This window comes from Dermacentor albipictus, chromosome 1 (genome assembly GCF_038994185.2).
Source record: "Dermacentor albipictus isolate Rhodes 1998 colony chromosome 1, USDA_Dalb.pri_finalv2, whole genome shotgun sequence".
NCBI lineage: Eukaryota > Metazoa > Arthropoda > Arachnida > Ixodida > Ixodidae > Dermacentor > Dermacentor albipictus.
In genome coordinates, this window is record NC_091821.1 from 288,488,641 (window position 1) to 288,495,384 (window position 6,744).

Below are 6,744 nucleotides of genomic sequence, written 5' to 3' on the forward strand. Positions count from 1 at the left end.
ATCATGCATACTACCTCTTGGTTTAGCTTAAGGATTGCTTACCTCAACAAAATAATGCCTCTTGTCACTCTCAGTTGTCCCCATGAGTTTAAAGCAGTCTTTCACAACCTAGGCTGAGAACACTCCCAAGAAATGTTGTATCCTGTACACAAGCCATGCAAGTTCCTGTAATATTTGAAGGATCCACATCTCACAGTATAACACAAGGTTGTGAAGAAGACAAAGGCATATTGAAATGAGCATGACAGCTCAATGCCTACTGGCAAAGGCTTTGCAAAATTTTTACAGCAATAATGCATTGTGGTGCCTCAGAACCACTGGGATTAGCAAGATTCCACTGTAACTGGAATGAGAAAATACTGTGTTCTAATTGACTTACAGTGCGGTGTTAAGCACGACAGCAGCACTGCATTAAAGCATCAATGTTCTAATCGATTTTCCTCAAACATGTTATGGTACGACTTTTAGTGACTAAGCAGCATTTGTACAAAGGCACCAAGCTGGTTTGCTTCAAGAAGTGTCTTCTGATCTATACTTTGAGCAAAAATGTTGCACTTATTGCTGGTTCTTTGGCATGCAAGTCTTAAAAAAAATGGGATTAGCATGCATCTTACTCAGTAACAGAAACTTAGCAAGTGTACCTACTTGGCTTGGACCTTCAGGGTTACAGATACATGGGCATTGACATGTACAGTCAAAGACATAAGAAAGTGCCTGGGACCTCCAAAATCGTTCGTAATACTGGTCACTTCGTTGTAAAGATTGTACACCACACCGCCGCTAACAATTGAGCAGGCTGGACATGTTAAAGAAGAGAGAACCCTTATTCTATGAATTAAGGGGCACTTAGTGAAATAGGTCACTAGTATTTTTGTTTATAGTTTGTGTGGCTGAATGTGCGACTAACATGTCACTAACCTTGCTCAAGTTTAATGTTATTGACGCATGCGCAGCAGGAGTTGAACAACAATGACTCGCCTTCCCTTTCTTCTTTTACTCTCTTTATGCCCATTGCGAATTGTATATATTTGTGCACACTTCAATAAAGGTGTTGTCGGCAGTCAGCGCTCGTTCTGCGTCCTTCCTTATCCGTGTTTTTTGGTGCTGTTTTAAATATGAAACATCTTCAGTGGCTTTCTTGATGACCGACGCCGGAGTTCTACGGCAGACATCCGTTATCCTTGCCTTGAACTAATCTGACTCTATCTCAATTACGTAAGCAAGATCATTCACATAAATAACCCCAAACAAAGAAATCGAGTGGAGAGAGGTCACATGACCTAGCGGGCCAATTCACAGGCCTGTGCCTTCCAATCTATCGCGCACTGAAAGTCGCATCCAGCCAGTTTCGTGCTTGGCTGCTGCTGTGTGCGGGTGCCCTATCTTGCTGATACCACAGAAGCGGAAGAGGTGACAGCGGGACTTCACAGAGAAACTCATCCACCACTCCTTCAAGGATTTTGTTGATGTAACACTGTCCAGTGAGTATGTGATCAAAGAAGATGGGACCGATTATAGCACCAGCATAAATTCTGAATCACAATTTGGGCAACTACTGGTACTGGTGCCTATTGCACTTCACACAGCGTGCATTGGAGTCCCTCCACTAGTGCGCATTATGCAAATGTACCTAGGCGTTTCGGCGAAAATTGGCTTCATCTGTGCACATGATGTTGCTCAAAAGGTATGATGACTCATGGGCTTTTGCGAGAAATTTAAACGATTCTACGGGTCCCTATCTTCCAAGCATTGTTGCTGGTTAAGGTGGGACGGGTGAAAGGCTGTCATTTAGAATTCTCCAAACTGACTTGGAAATTGGTACCTGGGCGGCCACGTTCCGCATGCTAGCATGAGGATTTGAGGCCATAAATGCTAGAACATCCCTGCGTAGGCTAGGACTCAAACGTGGAGTCCTCAGCCGGTTTGTTGAAGCTGCCGGTTTGTCTCAGGTTTTCACAACTTCTGATGATAGTCGATGCATTTGGTCTACCGCCACACTTCCATTAGTGATATACATATTTGCAGTCTTCCTCTTGTTGCCATTTGCAGATGGCAAGGCGAGGATCATGCTTACTGGGTGCTCATTAGAGAAACACATGGCAAATGGGATGGAACAAAACGTACCTTTAAATCTTTGCACTGACGTCAATTCACTTTTGTGGTGACAGGTTCTGTAGCAAAAAAAAAAAAAAAAAATCCGTGCACTTTATCTACGCTAAAACAACAGCTATCACAACTTTTTTCCAGGTAACACCAAACGAGACGTGTTACTTCAGCAGGGATGCGGCAGATGAGGCATTAGGTCGATCACAATGTTTTTCTTTATTTCCTTTATTGCATCCTGGACTACTCAGAGGGAGCATGTTCGAGGGTGCTGCTTTATGATGCGAGTGGGAGCACAGTCATGTGGTATTCTCCATATTTCACAGGGTTTATTTATCTATCATAAAAAATTAGTACGCAATTAGTACGTCGCTGAAAATATCGCAGTTAGATGTCCCTTGGCTGTGCCTTTAGATGCCTCATTTATAGTTTGATAATTAGGATAGTACATGTCGACTTAGATAATTAATTAAATGATCAAATTAAATCTGTAACGAAAAAATTACTAGCAGCTACTGCAATGTACTGTAAACAATATTCGCTAGGTTTTCTTCGAGTAACGCATTGCTCTCTTTTTAAATCTTGGTGCATTATAATTAATTGGGACACTCTGTATATATTTACGTTTGCATGTAAGTGATGATGTTACCATCCGTAATAAATGTTGTAAGTTATTAGAAATGTTCTTTTTTTCATGAGTCGTTGACATTACTTACTGTAAAAAGAAGCAACACCGAGACACACAACATTCACGTGCATTTCATACGCCGTTGATAAAAGAGTCTGCTGACGGGGTCAGTGAAGTTCATAGGTTTCATTCATGATCAAAAAAGCACGCAAAACAATTTGAAGCGTCGTGAGCATACAACAACATATTCATTCTCTAGACATAGGCTATCCATACCGTTATAAATAATTCTTGATTGGCTGCCTCCATCTCTTTCAAAAATATTATAAACTTTGTCCTGTGTGTATATTTAAATATATTGCATATGTGCATGGTGTTTACAGTGGAAATTTAAAATAATGTTGAAGTGAGAAAGTATGGATAAGGCAGCCACCGCGAGTGCTTCTGATGGCCGTGTCCCCCTATTGTCAGGATTTGAAGAAATAAAGTGACCCGCCGTGGTTGCTTTGTGGCTATGGTGTTAAGCTCGAGATCGCCAGATCTCGAGCTTAACAGCCATGTTATCTCGTGTTAAGCTCGAGATAATATGGCTGCTAAGCTCGATATTGCCACATCTAATCCCGGCCACGACGGCCGCATTTCGATGGGGGCGAAATGTGAAAACACCAATGTACTTAGATTTAGGTACATGTTAAAGAGCCCCCCGTGGTCCAAGTTTCCGGAGTCCCCCACTATGCGGTGCCTCACAATGAGATCGTGGTTTCGGCAAATAAAACCGCATAATTTAACATTCTTTTTTGCAGAAATAATCGAAAATATTAATTAAAAGCCGTTCAAGTCTGCGCCAACAAGGATGCAGTAAGCTATTAGCCTCAGTAAAATTTCAAGGGAAAAAGTCGAGGAAAGTGAAAAGAAACCTCAAATGATGTGGGTGACAAAGCACTGGTATTGGCACTTTAGGTGTGTGGGGGGGGGGGGGAAGGGGGAGGGAGGCTTCGGCTTCGCCTAGGGTGGGGGGCTCAGCCCCCCCCCCTCCCCCGGGAAATCTCCGAGGGGGCTCGGGCCCCTGAGCCCCCCACATAGTCTCCGCCTATGCTGCTATGTTAACATGGATGGTATTATATGTGCATTTCTCAAGTGAATAAATTAAACAAAGTACAAGTAGTTCATTTTCAGGGGAAGCAACACTGAAGCAATCAATTTTGCATCCTTCCATTTTAAGGTGAAAGCCTTAGATGCCTATGCTTCAAGGTCTCATTGTGAGGTACAGAAAATATCATGTGACCCAAGGAAGGCCAGAAGCGAACGAAAACATGTCCAGCCATGTATAAGACATGATTAATGATTATCGAAGTTATCACTATGTGGTACCTGTTTCCAAGTTCCTGTGATGATGTCAAAGGTTATTTCAGATGCACTGCTTCATCACTATCATTATATACAGTTCTTAGATATGTGAATGCATTGCTTGTAGAAGACAGGTAGGTAGAACCATAACGCAGAATGGACCATTTGTTAAAGAATTGGTTTTCTTCAAATGACGATCCATCTAGTATAAGATTTTTATAATGAGTGGGACATTGCACCAAACTGGTAGCCCATGACTGTGAGGTGCTCATTGTTACCAACCTTCTAGTGAAAAAAATATACTTTCAAAGAACTACCAAGAAAAGAAATGTATAGATATTGTTTTATGATGGCCCTTGAGAGTGCGCTTTATGCGTGAGAGGGTGAATGTTGCAAGTTTACAGAGATGCTGAGTGCATAATTGAATCATAGTGTCCGTAATTATGTATGTTGATGCTAGTTTTTCATGATAGATATAGAATGGAGCAAAAGTGCTTAATAGCTAGTGCTGGGGTAGCTGAACAGTGAGAGAGAGAGAGAAGGGAAGACGGAAAGGCAGGGAGGTTAACCAGACTGAGTCCAGTTTGCTACCCTACATGTGGGGAGGGGAATGGGGAGTGAAAGAGAGAGAGAGAACTTAGGTGTAGGATGTCTATAGTCGGGCACTCAAGTCTGTTCAGCGCTTTTTCACTGAACAGTGAAATGCACATTATTGCAAGGACCTGAACTTTAATCAAAGTGGTGACAATAGTGGTCAAAGTTTTCTTATTATTTGTACTAATGCAATGTGAAGTTGGGGATCACGATCCTGGCAAGGAAAAATGAAAATTAATATGACAGCGGCCATTGTCAGCTTAAAGAACTGGGTGGACAGACAGACATGGGAAACCAGCACTTAAGTGGTGTCGGAGCAAAGCTGGAACTTATGGCTGAGCCAAATAACTTATAAGGGCTGTGGCGCACACGATAGCTGCGCGCAGGTATGATATACTAGAAATCATCAAGCAGTATCTGCCACATGGTGTTAGCACATGCTGCCTGCACTGATAGATCTCCCACCGAGCTCCTACATCTATACGAATACACAGCTACAAAATACATGCCGAGATGCAGGATCCGTCCAGTAAAGAGAACAAATTCACCAGTCGCCTAATATGACATTGACCGACACCTACAGAAGTCGCTTAATCATTTAAATAATTAGGTGAGAATGACTTGGTTCGACAGGCAAGGTTCTGACTGGTGTTGTATAAGTCGCAGGTCGCTTTTTAAGTCGCGACGATAGATTGGATTTTTTACAAGCACTGCTCCAGGAGGGCACATGCAACCGGAGGCCTCAGGAGAGGACCTGAGGTTATAATAAAGCAGGCGGCGCAGGATCCCCAGGGCACCCAAGGGGTAGTGGGGAGATCAAAGCTGGAAGCAGGATAGTCCGTAGATTGGAGTGGCGGAGGCCTAAGCGTGCTGGACTTAAAATAAATATTATTACGTCCAGCCGCCAACTTGTGACGCCAAGACTTCTGCAACAGCAGTCAGAAGTTTGCCGTTTGACATACTAAGGCAGCAGCGGAAGCGGACGAAGACACAGAAACGTGAAAAAAAGGACCCCACGCTACAAGTTAGTAGTATGTTAAAGTTTAAATTATGGCAATTGAATAACGCGCAACTGAGCCCTCTCGAAGCGTTCGACGCATGGAAAAATTCGCGAGGACGGTAAGATACCAGTGTGACAGAGGCACAAGCAAGGAACGAAAACGCGCACACAGGGCAAACTGTAAAGATGCTATATATTTTGCTATATATGTAATATATGCTATATCTATCAAGTGACTAGTGCCATGCTCTAATCTTCAAAGGTCGCAATGCTTTCGCAATGAAATTGTTGACAGTGTGCGCTGTGTGTGTATCTTGTGTTCTGGCTCACCGCTGATCGCGATCACGCCCGATCCTGATCGAATTTCGCGGTCGTGATTGCCTCCTTTGGACAAAATGACCCAATCACAGTCGAGAATTTCGATCCGGATCGGTGCCGATCGCGATCAGAAGTATACGTGTGGCACTGGTAGTGACAGGGCAACGCCATATCATACTCGCCTTCACGGGAGACCACTGACCAAACGACAACAATCGTTCGCGCCAGTGCACTGTGCCAGCAACACCCAAGGAGACGCACGAGGAAAACTTGTACACGACGCACGGATCGCCAGCCGACACATGGCAAAATGCCGCCACGCCAAGGCACGCCTAGGGACAGAACGAGCAAAGAAACTGCCCCTCCGTGGTACCTAGGTAAAGGGAGAAATTTAAGGCGCAAACGCCCCCAGATTTTCTCTCTTGCACCCGCTGAAACGACTGGCCAATCCCGTGAACTGGCGATTCCGCAAATGACCGTCTCGTGCCTCCCTAGGCAATGATGGGGTAGCATATAGAGTAGTGTCTCGTCTAGGACGACCCCGCTACGCATTCCTCTCACTGGGGTCTAATTTGGCGCTTCCGTCGGGGGCGCGAGTAGGGTGGCTAGCGCGGGGGCGCCATGGGGGCGCCGTGAGCACGGTGGAAGAATAAATTTATTCTTCCACCGTGGCCGTGAGCTTGTCAGTCTCGTAGGCCACGGTGCAGTGCAAGGTAACTCTCGTGGTCGGTATAGTGCAGCTGTATTTTTCTCG

General features: G+C 44.3%; 1 protein-coding gene across 12 annotated transcripts in view; it reads right to left on the reverse strand.

The window, feature by feature from the left end:
• The window catches only part of LOC139046723 (uncharacterized), a 48,469-nt gene extending 42,000 nt beyond the window's left edge, over nt 1-6,469 (reverse strand). For 5 of the 12 annotated variants that reach the window (XR_011511231.1, XR_011511230.1, XR_011511229.1 and 2 more), the window contains exons 1-3: nt 6,173-6,469; nt 2,125-2,171; nt 43-165 (exon numbers count right to left, since the gene is read on the reverse strand). The gene's annotated coding sequence lies outside the window, so the exon portion shown is untranslated. Of the gene's footprint in view, nt 1-42; nt 1,253-2,124; nt 2,172-6,172 lie in introns of those variants that run through there. The other 7 variants (XR_011511223.1, XR_011511222.1, XR_011511224.1 and 4 more) reach the window with 7 other exon arrangements.
• Nucleotides 6,470-6,744: the final 275 nt, after the last annotated feature.